Raw genomic sequence first — 17,145 nt, forward strand, 5'->3', positions numbered from 1 at the left:
GCGCCACCTAAGGTGGAGTGGGGTCCACGTCCCGCGCCAGAGCTGCCACCACGGACAGATGCCCACCCAGACCCTCCCCTATGGGTTTAGGTTTTGCGGCCGGAGGCCGGAGATTTTTTTATGTCTCTATTTTAGTTTGGTCAGGGCGTGAGTTGGGGTGGGCATTCTATGTTTTGTTCTGTGTGTTAGATTTCTATGTGTTTGACCTGGTATGGTTCCCAATCAGAGGCAGCTGTCAATTGTTGTCTCTGATTGAGAACCATACTTATGCAGCCTGTTTTCCCACTATGGGTTGTGGGTAGTTGTTTTCGGTTTGGTGTGTATTGCACCTTGCAGAACTGTTTGTTTGTCGTGTTGTTGTTTTTTGTTTATTATATTTATTTATTAGAAGTATTATGAATACTTACCACGCTGCACCTTGGTCCTCTTCTCCCGATGACTATCGTTACAACAGGCAGATTATTTCACTTATAATTCACTGAATCACAATTCCAGTGGGTCAGAAGTTTACATACACTAAATTGACTGCGCCTTTAAACAGCTTGGCAAATTCCAGATAACGATGTCGGCTTTCGAAGCTTCTGATAGGCTAATTGAAATGATTTGAGTCAATTGGAGGTGTACCTGTGGATGTATTTCAAGGCCAACTTCAATCGCAGTGCCTCTTTGCTTGACATCATGGGAGAATCAAAAGAAATCAGCCAAGACCATAGAATCAAATTGTAGTTACAAGAGGAGTAAAATTTGCCTTAAAAAGGTTATCAAATTTGTCTGTGACATGTACCCCCAAGTATGTAAATTTGTTGGGAACTTCTCTGAAAGGCAATGTGTATAATTAGTTATGAGCTTCTGCATTTAAAGGGAAAATCTCACTCTTATTCAGGATTAACTTGTAAACAGAGACTAGGCCAAATGCACTAAGAACAGATAGCACAATAGGTTTGAGATATAGAGAAGCAAGTCATCAGCATAAAGTGAGACTCTTTGTTCAATGTCACCTCTGAACACTCCTGTTATATGTGGGTTGGTTCTAAATGCAATTGCGAGGGGCTCGATGGCAGTGGCAAAAAGCAAGGGAATCATTGGACCCCCTGTCTGGTGCCTCTGAGAGGGAAATGTTATTTGTGTTATTGTAGTAGGCTACTTGTGTCAGGCCTTACGTATCAAACACTGCACCGCAGATAGTCTAATTATCCATCTCATTGCTCCAGTCAGTCTGTGGGATTCTTGTTGATGAAGTCAATTGCAGCGGTCGGGTAGTAGAACTTGTAATGAGCTCCGCTTGGTAGTGTGATCCTGAGCTCGGCTGGGAAGAAGAGTCCAAACTTGACTCCCGGACAGATGTGCAGAAGCCGCTTTGCGCTGCCAAACATGCAAAAGTTGGGGGGAAAAGTATGTTGGGCGGAGCCCCTCCAGACCTTCAGCAATGCCCACCATCCTTCAAGGTCCTTGCATTTATATATATATATATATTTTTTTGTGTGAATTTTACCCCTTTTTCTCCCCAATTTCATGGTATCCAATTGTTTTAGTAGCTACTATCTTGTCTCATCGCTACCACACCCGTACGGGCTCGGGAGAGACGAAGGATGAAAGTCATGCGTCCTCCGGTACACAACCCAACCAAGCCGCGCGCATCCAACCTGGAAGCCAGCCGCACCAATGTGTCAGAGGAAACACCGTGCATCTGGCAACCTTGGTTGGCGTTCACTGCGCCCGGCCTGCCACAGGAGTCACTGGTGCGCGATGAGACAAGTATTTCCCTACCAGCCAAACCCTCCCTAACCCGGACAACGCTAGGCCAATTGTGCATTGCCCTACGGACCTCCCGGCCGCAGCCGGTTACAACAGAGCCTGGGCACGAACCCAGAGTCTCTGATGGCACAGCTGGCGCTGCAGTACAGCACCCTTAACCACTGCGCCACCCAGGAGGCGTTGCATTTTTCAACCGGACAATAGCTTCGTCAATATAAAAGAAAAACAAGAATGGCGCGCTCTCGGTCATGCGCAGTGAACAGCTCTGGGACACTGCAGGATCCACTCATTCAGAGTGGTCTTACGTTCTCATTTTTCAGAATACAAGCCTGAAACAATTTCTAAAGACTGTTGCCATCTAGTGGAAGCCATAGGAAGTGCAATCCGAGTCTTAAGTCATTGGATACTGTTTCGGCAATCAATGGAAAACTACATTCATAAAAAATCCCACTTCCTGGATGGATTTTTCTCGGGTTTTCGCCTGCCATATCAGTTCTGTTATACTCACAGACATTATTTGAACAGTTTTGGAAACGTTAGAGTGTTTTCAATCCAAACCTACCAATTATATGCATATCCTAGCTTCTGTGCCTGAGTAACAGGCAGTTTACTTTGGGCACGCTTTTCATCCAGAGGTGAAAATAGTGCCCCCTACCCTAGTGAGGTTAACAACAGATGAGAGCAAATTCACTGGGACCTGAAAGGAGGTTAAGTCATCACTGTAAGACACATTTGAGCACTCTAGTTCAAGTATGGTAATGCCCTGTTTAGTCACTGTTGCCTGTAGTGCAGCTACAGCTGATGATTTCAGTTCTTCTTTAATTAAGGACATTTCTGACATTGCTCGCCCAAGCAAGACTGGGGCTTTAATGGGGCCTCCTTTAAAAAAAAAAATTTAACCTTTATTAAACTATTTATTGGGGCCTCCTTTGGGGCGTCTCTTTTAGAGTGAGTGTCTCTTTTATCGGCCATTTCTGGGAAGAGACAGATTATGTTTCGGAAATTAAGCTCAGCAATAGAAGTTAAGTTTTAAATTACAGAAATATGACCGTTTGCTCCATTTGCGGCTGTGCTAGCTTGCTGACGAAAGTTTGGTAACTGAATGCGGGCGAGATGAAAAACCTTGCTTCGGCTATTCTGACGACCAAGGAAACCGAAACTGTGTCAGGAGCAGACAAATATGCCCGCCTCTCCACCTGGTAAATCGTTCAGGAAAAACCAAGGCTTTGCTGCGGCCTACTTTAGCAATCATCCATTCAGCAATTCACTAACATTATTACGGTTCGGAAGAGCAACAAGATATGAAACAATGTCAACAATACGTACTAAGGTGAAATTAATTCAACAATAAATGAAACTGTGCTCTAAATTAAATAAAGTTTGTCACAACTTGGCGGCGCTGCAGGAAACGTGAGTTGCGTAATTCGTGCCCCCAGAAATCCCCGTAATAAAAGTGTTTAACATATTTTTTTAAAGACCACCTTGTCTCTGTACCCCACACATACAATTATCTGTAATGTCCCTCAGTCGAGCAGTGAATTTCAAACACAGATTCAACAAGACCAGGGAAGTTTTCCAATTTATTCTGTATAAAAAAGCAGACATTGAATATCCCTTTGAGCATAGTGAAGTACTTACACAAGTACTTACACTTTGGATGGTGTATCAATACACTCAGTCACTACAAAGATACAGACAAACTTCCTAACTCAGTTGCCAGAGAGGAAGCTGACCAAATTATGCAAGATTTTACTTCTGAGTTAACCAAGATTAGACTGCTGTAAGAAGTGACAACAATTTGCTTTGGTTTTGGTAGCAGAGTCACTACCAAGAAACGCTTAGCATTTTCTGACAAAAACTTTATTTTACTCAAAATCAAGTGTCTGAAGTTACACATCACACTATTACAACCGTGTGACTGTTTTGGAATAAAATGTTCAATATATTTCCTTAAACATCCCTCTGTATTGTGTGCTTATTGATACATTCTAGGGGGCATTTTGAGACCTTAAGGAGCATCAGGTACGTTTGGAATGTCTACCAACGGCATGTCCATTTTTTGTTTGAAATTACAATGGTCACTCAAAACATTTATAAAGTATTAGCCCACGCAAAAATACTTAGTCATGATTCGTAAATGGTTTATAAGGACCGACATTAAACATCTTATGATCTTATGAATCGTTATTAAATAGTTAAAAAGTTGTTTATAAGTATGTGAATAATTAAGTTATTAACATTTACAAATGTGTAAGTCATGATTAATACACGATGAATAAACTATTTACTAATCCATTATAAATGCCTTATTACGTGGAGTTATTACCATTTTTGTTTGAGACATTTGACAACCACATCCTTAACTGTACTTACTCAAACAGGGGTAGAGTAGAGGGCCAGGGGACAGGACAGTTTTGAAACACAGATAACTTACATCTCTCCCCTATTGAATGGCATAATAAAAAACATACAGTAAGTAAGTGTTGCTCGCTGAGCTACGTTCAAGACCCTTCAAAATGTTAAACGTGACACAATTAACTCTCTGGCCATGGAAGCACGATTACAGTATATTAGATGCAAGATGGAATTGAATGAGAAACACATCTTCATCAATCCAGCTCTAACGTGCGTGTGCATGTGCGTGTGCATGTGCATGTGCATGTGCGTGTGCAGTGACACTGATATTCAAGCTGCAATTGTCCTGCCAAGTCAAGGGGAAGCTGAAACTACATCTTAGCTTACAATAGGTTACAATCTGCACAAAATGAAAACATATGGGGACTTAGACTCAACATGAATAGAGAGAAAAACATAATGAGATTTTGGTCGGTCACTAAATCCAACAGCACTCTCTTAACTTTTACAATGACCTCAGTGGGATGGACACATAATGACCATAAATGACTTTGCCACATGGGTCACTTATTAGGCATTTCCTTTATGAGACCAATTGGGGAGCAATATTTTATGACATTGTGACATTAGACGAGCCAGGGTCAGGACGGTGTGGTTGATTATACTGTTGACCATAATATTAGGACAATAGGGAAATACCAGAAAACACCCGCAGTAAACAGCCCAAAAATATTGATGAAGAATGACATTTTTCCCTAGTAACTGTGAAGAACTCTTGATAAAAACCTTTCAAAAGACGGATTGCTCTTTGATCTGTGATACATGTTCCACCTTGTTAATTTATATAAGTCATTTGGATGAACGTACCTCTCTGAATTAAAACCTATGGTCAAGAGTCTATGTTGTGCTCGATCAGTTGTTTAATAGCAGTTAAGTCAGAGTCACCAAGAGGCTGCACAGCTTCAGTCATTTGTGCCAGCTAATGTAGTAGTCATCTACTCAAACAAGCTGATGTTAAACAGAGCAAACATGCCCCCTACAGACCTTTCCCAGGACTGGTTTAGTGAGGTGAATAACTGTAGTAAAACTATGGGAAACACTGGGACACTATGGCGTGGTCAGGGGGGAAATAGCCACAGCAAACAAAATGTAAATCACATATCTCTTGTTTTTAAGTTAACACGAATAATGATTGTCTATGACTGAAACGCTGTATTTGTGGTTAGTTAGTTAGTTAGTTAGTTAGTTAGTTAGTTAGTTAGTACAAGTACATACAGTACCAGTCAAAAGTTTGGACACACCTACTCATTCAAGGGTTTTTCTACATTGTAGAATAATAGTGAAGACATTACAACTATGAGATAACACATGTGGAATCATGTAGTAACCATAAAAGTGTTAAACAAATCAACATATATTTTATATTTCTGATTATTGAAAGTATCTACCCTTTGCCTTGACAGCTTTGCACACTCTTTGCATGCTCTCAACCAGCTTCACCTGGAATGCTTTTCCAACAGTCTTGAAGGAATTCTCATATATGCTGATTACTGGTTCGCTGCTTTTCATTCACTCTGCAGTCCAACTCATCCCAAATCATCTCAATTGGGTTGAGGTCGGGTGATTGTGGGGGCCAGGTCATCTGATGCAGCACTCCATCACTCTCCTTCTTGGGCAAATAGCCCTCATACCCCAAATAGCCTGGAGGAGTGTTGGTTCATTGTCCTGTTGAAAAACAAATGATAGTCCCTCTAAGCGTTAACCAGATGGGATGGTTTATCGCGGCCGAATGAAGTGGTAGACATGCTGGTTAAGTGTGCCTTAAATTCTAAATAGTTCACCGGCAGTGTCACCAGTAAGGCACCCACACACCATCACAGCTCCTCCTCCATGCTTCACGGTGGAAACCACACATGCAGAAATCATCCATTCACCTACTCTGCGTCTCACAAAGTCACTAAGGCTAAAGCAAAAATCTAAACTTTTAACTCAACACACCAAAGGACAGATATCCACCTGTCTAATGTCCATTGCTTGTGTTTCTTGGCCCAAGTATGTCTCTTCTTATTATTGGTGTCCTTTAGTAGTGGTTTCTTTGCAGCAATTAGACCATGAAGGCCTGATTCACAGTCTCCCCTGAACAGTTGATGTTGAGATGTGTCTGTTACTTGAACTTTGTAAAGCATTTATTTGAGCTGCAATTTCTGTGGCTGGTAACTTTAATGAAATTATCGTCTGCAGCAGAGGTTACTCTGGTTCTTCCTTCCTTTATTTATTTTATTTTATTTTTTTAACCTTTATTTAAAGGTTAGGCAAATCAGTTAAGAACAAATTCTTATTTAAAACAACAGGCCTACCAAAAGGCAAAAGGCCTCCTGCAGGGATGGGTGCTGGGATTAAAAATAAATTAAATAAAAATATAGGACAAACAGACATCACGACAAGAGAGACAACACAAAACTACATAACATGACAACAACATGGTAGAACACAACAGGGTAGCGCACAAAACAGGGTACAAACGTTGTTGGGCACAGACAACAGCACAAAGGGCAAGAAGGTAGAGACAACAATACATCACGCAAAGCAGCCACAACTGTCAGTAAGAGTGTCCATGATTGAGTCTTTGAATGAAGCGATTGAGATAAAACTGTCCAGTTTGTGTAACGGTTATCTTCGTCGTCTGACGTCGAGTATGAAATATCGGACCAATGCGCAGCGTGGTACATGTTCATGATGTTTTATTTACTGAACACTGAAATACAAAATAACAGCGTGAATAAACGTAAAAAACGAAACAGTCCTGTAAGGTGCAGAAAACACTAAACAGAAAATAATCACCCACCACTAAAATGGGGAAACCAGGCTACCTAAGTATTATTCTCAATCAGAGACAACGATCGACAACTGCCTCTGATTGAGAACCATACCAGGCCAAACACAGAAATACAACATAGAAAAAGAACATAGACAACCCACCCCAAACTCACGCCCTGACCAAACGAACACAAAGACAAAATAAAGGAACTAAGGTCAGAAAGTGACAGTTTGAGTGTTAGTTGCAGCTCGCTCTAGTCAGCTGCAACAAACTGAAAAGAAGAGCGACCCAGGGATGTGTGTGCTTTGGGGACCTTTAACAGAATGTGACTGGCAGAACGGGTGTTGTACGTGGAGGATGAGGGCCGCAGTAGATAACTCAGATAGGGTGGTGTTAGGCCTATTTATTATGGATTCCTATTAGCTGGTGCCTAAGCAGCAGATATTCTTCCTGGGGTCCAGCAAAATTAAGGCAGTTATACATTTTTTTTAAACATTACCATACATTCACAACATTTTTCACAACATATTAAGTGAATGCCGTCAGGCCCCTACTATCACGTATCTACTACACAAAATCCATGTGTACGTGTGTGTATAGAGCGTACGTTATCGTGTGCTTGTATGCATGTGCCTGTGCCTAGAAGATAGGCTTTTGTCTGTGAACAGAGGATCCTTTAGCCCTATGTCCCAAATGGCACCCTATTCCCTATATAGTGCACTACTTTTGACCAGGGCCCGTAGGACTCTTGTCAAATGTAGTGCACTATATAAGGGACAGGGTGCATTTGGAACCCAACCGCTAGCCTTTCAAACAGAGCAGCAGCCCGACTTCATCAGGACCTGGACCATTCCACAGGCCAAAGGTAAGGGCTCAACATCCAAACAGTCCTGACAGGAAGAGCCTGGTCTCAGCTGGGTTACTCTGGGCCATTAGAGCAGTCTGCCTGCAGTATGACCTCATATCCCTGCTATGAGCCGCCTGGGTCCTGGGGGCATTGTGACCTGCTTCATTTGCCTACTTTCCGCACAACCAGAAAATGACTGAATTGCTAATACAGTTGTAGTTAACATTCATCATTGGTGGTAATGGCTCACCCGTAAAGGGCTCTGATAGAGACTCTGGTTGGGGGTATAGAGTAACCATTCATATACTGTAACTCTACTGTGAGCTTGGTACAGCAGTAGAGGGGTTAAAACAGTGACTGAGTGTCAGAAGGTATCATTGGATGATCATAAATAAAATAAAAGGCCCTATTGCGCCATGTCGACCATTGGTATCATAAAGACATTTCAGTTCTCTCTGAATAAAGGTCAAGAAAACGGACACACGTTCAACCCCGAATCTCTGCCAACTTTACTGTACAAGCCGGCAATAGTGTCTGTTTTTGTCTTTGCTTCTGTCAGAAGCATATTCAGATCAGTAAAATTACGATCATGATGAGGAAAAACAAAGAGGACTTGTTTCCATATGTTCACTTGATTCTGTATGTCTGGTCTACATGTGTGTTGATGAAGAAAGGATTGGTCTAGATTCCCCTCATGCATTTTCTTGTGGTACATTTTAGTCATTAAGCAGAGCAACTTACAGTAGTGAGTACATGCATTTCTGTACTGGTCCCCCGGGGGAATTGAACCCACAACCCTGGTGTTGTAAGTGCCATGCTCTACCAACTGAAACACATGGGACCAAAAAACAGCGATTATTTTAAAGGCTGCCATTGCACCTACAGTAATAAATGCAATCTTGTGAATGCTCGCTCTGTTTCTACGGCTGACTGACCTGGGTTTGAAATAAGCCAGAACACAGAGTCATGACATCACTGACAGAATATCAACACATGCTTTGCTTGGCTGCAGACTGGATATGCCAGGAAGGGCAATATTTTTCATCTATAAATGTCATTTCTTATTTCTGGATGCAATCTGTCATACATCCAAGTTGTAACATTAAAAGGGTCTTAACACTCTGAATAACAACTAGGCCGGCATTGAAAATAAGAATTAGTTCTTAACTGATAAAGCTTAAATAAACAGCCCTCCACTCAATTTCTCCTTTTGCCCCTCTCAAATATGAACAAAAACATCCTTCATTTAGGGGTGGAGACAGAGGATCAGCAGCCAAATGATGATCAACATAACTATGTTAAGGAATATCCCTACTAGAGTTGAACCAAGGCCAAATGAAACCATGACTAAATGTAATTTCAACCGCTGATAACAATCCCAAAATAATTTCTAGTGGAGTTTTCATTCAATACGGTTCTCAGTGTATTTATCTAAAGCATCCCTTTAAATTTGGTGTACCTTTCATTTCAAATTTTCTCAAAAGACTCACTAGGACATGGATGGGAAATTTTGATGGGGGTGGGTGACAAACATTGCAAGCAAAATATTTTAGCGACCGCCTTTGTGACAGCAAAGAGAAAAACTAAACTCAGCAAAAAAAGAAACGTCCCTTTTCAGGACCCTGTCTTTCAAAGAAAATTTGTAAAAATCCAAATAACTTCACAGATCCTCATTGTAAAGGGTTTAAACACAGTTTCTCATGCTTGTTCAATGAACCATAAACAATTAATGAACATGCACCTGTGGAACAGTCATTAAGACACTAACAGCTTACAGACAGTAGGCAAGTAAGGTCACAGTTACGAAAACTTAGGACACTAAAGGGGCCTTTCTACTGACTCTGAAAAACACAGAAACAAAGATGCCCAGGGTCCCTGCTCATCTGTGTGAAAGTGCCTTAGGCATGCTGCAATGAGGCATCAGGACTGCAGATGTGTCCAGGGCAATAAATTACAATGTCCATACTGTGAGACGCCTAAGACAGCGCTACATGGAGACAGGACAGAGAGCTGATCGTCCTCGCAGTGGCATACCACGTGTAACAACACCTGCACAGGATCGGTACATCCGAACATCACACCTGCGGGACAGGTACAGGATGGCATCAACAACTGCCCAAGTTACACCAGGAATGCACAATCCCTCCATCAGTGCTCAGACTGTTTGCAATAGGCTGAGAGAGGCTGGACTGAGGGCTTGTAGGCCTGCCTGTTATAAGGCAGGTCCTCACCAGATAGGTGACGTCGCCTATGGGCACAAACCCACCGTCGCTAGACCAGACATGTTGACGAAGAGACTGACTCCAAGGCCATTACATTTCTGAATCTTTTGAGCTCTATGGACTTTATCCAAAATGTTCTTGGTCTACCATAACCGGGGCCAAACTCTGGACCTGGTTATTGCCAAGGGGATTTCTAGAGACATATCCTCTGTTGTTGATGTTGCTTTATTTAATCACCACTGTGTATATTTTATTACCTTGTTGCCAATAGTGCAGGGTAATATTGAACACATTATTAAGAAACACTATCTTACCTCTGAAGTTGCTACAGATTTGATTGAACAATACTCCATTACCTATTCTGCCATCCCTTTGTGATGATATAATTGATAATGTTAATAGCAAATTAAATGAAGCCACATGGCATAGCTTCAGTAAAGTAGAAAAAGGCCACATTCAAATGGAGAGCCCCTTGGATAAGTGAGGGAAGACCCCATGAAATGGACAAAATTGAATGGCAACTTCTTGCCGAACCATATACACAATCGCAAATACCACTCAAATGGACTGCAGTTCATCCAAACCATATGGCAAGTGGAACATGGCAAATGCCAAGTGTCACACCCCAAAAATCCCAAAGATGGTGAGCGCGCTCCATGGTAGACTGTCATATGACAAATGGTCACGAAGTGAAGACCTAAGTGTGAAATTTTGAAAATCTAAAAAAAATCTACATTTTAAAAACAAAAAAAAGTGCTTTTTGGACTGTTTTTCGAAATTCTTTAGATTTTTTTTGTCAATAATACATACTGTAATAAATGTCCAAATGCCATTCATAAATATTGAAAGTACCAAATCAGGATGTTATGTCCATTTGCCATATATGATCATAGGAAGTCGGCTTCCGAACCCAAAAGTCAGTAAACCATGTCCAAAAGTTTTAAGAAATGTCCAAATGGCATTTATACTGACCAAATGATATATCACTATATTAAGCCCTGAATCAACCTAGAAGGTATATTTGTCATGTTTGATCATAGGAAGTCATAGGAAGTAAGAATGTGGTGCAATTTGGTGCAATGACCCTGGACCCTTAGCACCCCCCTAAAGACATTTATAAAAAAAACATTTAAAAAATGTGCTAGTGGTAACCAGTTCAGATTGCCAGGTGCACGGCTGTCCATTTGCAATGTCTTACAATGGGCATTTACCATCACGAATTTGACAGGTTCTAATATACTGCAGAAATGCCCAATTGACTGGACGGTTGAACTCGGGATGGCCGGGCAGTGATAGTGATTCCTCTCCATCGCTCGTTGGTGTTGATTTCAGCATGTCAATTTGGTGATGGTTCATCACTGTTTAAACTTATTGCAAATGGACAGTCATCAAGTCAGCGTCCATCAGTCAATAAGATATCATTCTGACACCAAACTGATACATACTGACACCAAACCCACTTTGTCCAACACGTTTAGAAGACAACTATCACATATTTCAGAGCAGGCCCAAAATTCATAGCACCTTCTGTTTTAACCATAATAAAAATGTAAAACACGTAGTTAGATTCTAGCTGTGGGTCCAGGTCTGACATGATGTGTAAGCCTAGCTGAGGCGACCCGGAATCCCGAGTTTCAGCTCGATAGATCATTCGGAGCCCGAGCAGCAACCTTAATTAGTGCATAAAATTCATTTTTTTCCGGGCGTCACTTTTTTCAGTCGTTGCTAAAGTATCCCTGAATGAGTTATCGGACAGAAACTTTAGGGTCTGTCTCTACGGGCCGAGGCGGTTTCAATCCACCTGGTCTTGTGATTCTGGGACTTTTCTAAATGTCGTCATTTTCGCAATGATCAAAATGAATTGAAGTCAATGCAAATAGACGAGGCTGTTTCTCAGCCTGAGAACCTTCTAGTGCCACATAACTCACTGTGCACTATCGACTTAAGCTCTAGAACACGTACACTGCTCAAAACAATAAAGGGAACACTTAAACAACAAAATGTAACTCCAAGTCAATCACACTTCTGTGAAATCAAACTGTCCAGTTAGGAAGCAACACTGATTGACAATACATTTCACATGCTGTTGTGCAAATGGAATAGACAGTGTTAAACAGGTGGAAATTATTGGCATTTAGCAAGACACCCCCAATAAAGGAGTGGTTCTGCAGGTGGGGACCACAGACCACTTCTCAGTTCCTATGCTTCCTGGCTGATGTTTTGGTCACTTTTGAATGCTGGCGGTGCTTTCACTCTAGTGGTAGCATGAGACGGAGTCTACAACCCACACAAGTGGCTCAGGTAGTGCAGCTCATCCAGGATGGCACATCAATGCGAGATGTGGCAAGAAGGTTTGCTGTGTCTGTCAGCGTAGTGTCCAGAGCATGGAGGCGCTACCAGGAGACAGGCCAGTACATCAGGAGACGTGGAGGAGGCCGTAGGAGGGCAACAACCCAGCAGCAGGACCGCTTCCTCCGCCTTTGTGCAAGGAGGAGCAGGAGGAGCACTGCCAGAGCCCTGCAAAATGACCTCTAGCAGGCCACAAATGTGCATGTGTCTGCTCAAACGGTCAGAAACAGACTCCATGAGGGTGGTTATGAGGGCCCGACGTCCACAGGTGGGGGTTGTGCTTACAGCCCAACACCGTGCAGGACGTTTGGCATTTGCCAGAGAACACCAAGATTGGCAAATTCGCCACTGGCGCCCTGTGCTCTTCACAGATGAAAGCAGGTTCACACTGAGCACATGTTTTTTGTCCATTTGCAATAAGCAGCCAGTTGCCATCTGGTGGAACTTTTCTGAACAATGTAAAAATTACAACAACAAAAAATGATAAAACGGAAACCAAATGTCCAAGAGACTTCATTTGTTGACTTCCCGGAAGAGTGGACCCTGTTGCACGACCCGGGGCCGTAGGCCTATTTTAATAACGGACGACTAGTAAGGAACCGTACATTTTCCACATGGAGATCCTCGTAAATTATATGGGAAATGCCAAATCGTTCCCTTCATGTATGTGAGGAAACAAATAAATGAAAGAGAAATTGCAGAAAGGCAGAGCGGAAGTGGAGAAAGTGAAAGTTGCAGGTCCATTATGCTATTATGAGAGAGCAACTTGGCAAATACTTCAGAAAGTATTCAGATCCGTTGACTTTTTCCACATTTACAGCCTTATTTTCAAATGGATTACATTTACATTTAAAACATATATATATATATATATATATATATATATATATATATATATATATATATATATATATATTCTCTGGTCTGATGAAACCAAGATTGAACTCTTTGGCCTGAATGCCATGTGTCACATCTGGGGGAAACCTGGCACCAGCCCTACGGTGAAGCGTGGAGGTGGCAGCATCACGCGTGGGTGTTTTTCAGCGGCAGGGACTGAGAGACTAGTCAGGATTGAGTCAAAGATGAACAGAGTAAAGTACAGAGAGATCCTTGATGAAGACCAGCTCCAGAGCGCTCAGGACCTCAGACTGGGGCGAACAGTCACCTTCTAACAGGACAACAACCCTAAGCACACAGCCAAGACTACGCAGGAGTGGCTTCGGTACAAGTCTCTGAATGTCCATGAGTGGCACAGCCAGAGCCCGGATTTGAACCCGATCGAACATCTCTGGAGAGACTTGAAAATATCTCTGCAGCTCCCCATCCAACCTGATAGAGCTTTAGAGGATCTGCAGAGAAGAATGGGAGAAACTACCCAAATAAAGGTGTGCCAAACTTATAGCGTCACACCCAAGAAGACTCGAGGCTGTAATTGCTGTCAAATGTGCTTCAACAAAGTACTGAGTAAAGGGTCTGACTACTTATGTAAATGGGATATTTTCGTTTATTTTTCTCATAAATTTGCAAAAATGTCCAGAAACCTGTTGTTGCTTTGTCATTATGGGGTATTGTGTGTAGTTGATGAGAAAAAATTGGTTCAATCAATTCCAGAATAAGGCTGTAACCTAACAAAATGTGAAAAAGTCAAGAGGTCTGAATACTTTCAGAAGGCACTGTATAACAAGGCAATTAGAAATGCCGGACAGGCTCATTTTTCTAACTTGATTACTAACAATCAGAATCATTTGAGAGTGCTCTTCTCGACCATTGATGGATTGATAACTCCTACCCCTTCAAAACTATGTAAACTTTCCTCCACATTTAAATGTGATGAGTTTGTGGCATATTTCAGAGATAATATAACAAACATTAGGCTGGGTAACAGTCAAGCAAGATGATTTGATGATACGTGCCCTAGCCTATCAAGCAAAGGCACTGTGGATTTATTTTCCATGGTTGACACAGACATGCTCAGGAAAGGGATATCTCAACTTAAGCCTTCTACCTGCCTTCTCCTATCCCCACCAACTTCTTCAAAACAGTTTTTAATTGTATATCTTAAGAAGTGCAAGCTATTGTTAATCACTCCATATTCACAGGAACCTTCAACACTGCACTAAAAACTTCTACTGTGAAACCCCTTCTGGAGAAAAGTAATCTAGGTTCTTCAGTTCTTAGCAATTTTCGTCCAATCTCCAACCTTCCATTCTTAAGCAAAATTCTGGAGAAAAAGTTTTTGAAGCAGCTACTGTAAATGTTTTTATTTTTATTTGACCTCCAATTTTGATCTTGTCTCATCGCTGCAACTGCCCAATGCGTCCTCCAAAACAGCTAAACCTTCTTATCTTCTTATCTTACCTTCTTAGCTTCTTATCACTACCGCTTAACCCAGAAGCCAGCAGCACCAATTGATGACCAAGGTCAGCCAGCGATGCGACAAGTACAGCCCCCCCGGCCAAACCCTTCCCTAACCTGGACGACTTGTCCGCCGCCCTATGGGACTCCTGATCACGGGAGGTTGTGATACAGCCCGTAGTGTTGCCTCTAGCACAATGCAGTGGCATAGACCGCTGCGCTTCTCGGGAAGCCCCAGCTAAAAAAAAAATGTAGTACCTACTGTATTTTTGAAAACTTCCAATCTGGTTTTCCAATCTGGTTAGTCGAAGTGGTAAATGATCTTAGAGCCAACACAGATGCCAAACAGCTTTCAGACAATGTTGACCATGATGTCCTTCTGGACAGACAGGAGAGGCGGGTTGGACTCTCCAGTCTAGTTCTAAATTGGTGTAGGACCTATTTAACCAGTCAAGAGTTTTTTGTCACCCTTGGTGAACATAACTCAGAGAAAATACATATAACATGTTATCAGACCTCAGGATAAGACCCAGATGCAGAAAGTTCGAAATAACAAATGTTTAATTACAAATCAGGGGGCAGGCAAACGACAGGTCAAGGGCAGGCAGAGGTCAGTAATCCAGAGCAGAGTCCATAAGGTACAGAACGGCAGGTAGGCTCAGGGTCAGGGCAGGCATGAGTCAGTAATGCAGGGCAGTGTCAAGAGGTACAGAACGTCAGGCAAGCTCAGGGTCTGGGCAGGCAGAATGGACAAAAACCAGGAGAACTAGAAAACAGGAACTAACGAGAAACGGGAGTATGGGGAAAAAAACGCTGGTAGGCTTGACGAGACAAGGCGATCTGGCAACAGACAAACAGAAAACACAAGTATAAATACACAGGGGATAATGGGGAAAATGCGTGACACCTGGAGGGGGTGGAGACAAGCACAAGACAGGTGAAACAGATCAGGGTGTGACACTTGGCATTCCACAAGTTTCGATTTTTGGTCCGGTACTGCTTAGTTTACATATGTTACCCTTTTGCAGTGTTACCAGAAAGCACAGCATTGATTTTTACTGCTACACAGATGATACGCAGCTTTACATTCATTCATGCTCTGGATAAGAGTGTCTGCTAAATTACTAATATGTCAAATGTAAAAATGTAGTATGGGGGCCCTGAAAAAAAAGTCTCCAAAAACACGCAAATGCATCCTTTTAGAAATGGCAAAGCTCTCAGTATAGTGATGCAGGTCTTTAGGTTTGTACACATGAAATTCTGTCATTCCTAACTTAATCCGGAATGTTATATTCCCTTTTGTGTGACTGGAGCCGTTTCCCCTCTCCAGCTGTTCCATTTTCAGCCTGCTGCTTCATGTAACTGACAAAATGAAGGGAACACCAACACAAAGCATCTTAATATGGCGTTGGGCCACCCCGAGCCGACAGAACAGCTTCAACGTGCCTTGGTATAGCATCTACAGCTGTCTTCATGTGTGGAAGCAGCCCATGCTTTCAAAATATATTGAACAAAGTTACATGCAACAATATCAAAGATTTTACTGAGCTACAGTTCATATAAGTAAGTCTGTCAATTGAAATACATGCATTAGGCCCTAACATATGGATTTTATATTACTGGAAATTCATATATGCATATGTTGGTCACAGATACCTTGAAAAAAAATTGAGCAATTCACGGTGTGATACAAACCTGCACATTTTGCAGTGGGCTTGTATAGTTCCCACCACAAGGTGCACCTGTGTATTGATCATGCTTTTTAATCATCCTTTGGATATGCCACACCCGTCAGGTGGATGGAATATTTTAGCAAAGGAGAAATGCACACTAACCGGGGTGTAAACAAATTTGTGCACAACATTTAAAAAAAATATGCTTGTTGTGCATATCGAACATTTCTGGGATCTTTTATTTCAGCTCATGAAACACGGGACCACTTTACATGTTGCGTATATATATACATATATCCTTCATTTACTCAAGTGTTTCCTTTATTTTGGCAGGTACATGTAGAATGGATTCAGAGATACTGTATCACTTGAGTTGCAACAAAATGGAATATAACGTTGCGTATAAAGTACAGAACGACACAATTACAGTGGGGCAAAAAAGTATTTAGTCAGCCACCAATTGTGCAAGTTCTCCCACTTAAAAAGATGGGAGAGGCCTGTAATTTTCATCATAGGTGCACTTCAACTATGACAGACAAAATGAGGAAAAAAAATCCAGAAAATCATTGTAGGATTTTTAATGAATTTATTTGCAAATTATGGTGGAAAATAAGTATTTGGTCACCTACAAACAAGCAAGATGTCTGGCTCTCACAGACCTGTAACTTCTTCTTTAAGAGGCTCCTCTATCCTCCACTCGTTACCTGTATTAATGGCACCTGTTTGAACTTGTTATCAGTATAAAAGACACCTGTCCACAACCTCAAACAG

This window comes from Oncorhynchus tshawytscha, linkage group LG19 (assembly GCF_018296145.1).
Source record: "Oncorhynchus tshawytscha isolate Ot180627B linkage group LG19, Otsh_v2.0, whole genome shotgun sequence".
NCBI lineage: Eukaryota > Metazoa > Chordata > Actinopteri > Salmoniformes > Salmonidae > Oncorhynchus > Oncorhynchus tshawytscha.